We start from the raw sequence: 240 nt of genomic DNA on the forward strand, positions 1-240 counted from the left end.
AGAGACTCCTTATAAATGCCTTGGGGTTGTGTAAGGACAGAATAAATAGGTTTGCTGGATGGCAGTTGAAAAAGATGTTTCCTAATTGAACACCCTATCTCATGTTAGGTCTTTAATTTTCTTTATTTTTTTTTATTTTTTTAAATTTTTATTTATTTATTTAACATTTATTTAGAGTGTGTGTGTGTGTGTGTGTGTGTGTTTGTGTGGCCAGCTCAGCCCACCTGGGGGCAGGGCTGG

This window comes from Octodon degus, unplaced genomic scaffold (genome assembly GCF_000260255.1).
Source record: "Octodon degus isolate 3935 unplaced genomic scaffold, OctDeg1.0 scaffold00037, whole genome shotgun sequence".
NCBI classification, from domain to species: domain Eukaryota; kingdom Metazoa; phylum Chordata; class Mammalia; order Rodentia; family Octodontidae; genus Octodon; species Octodon degus.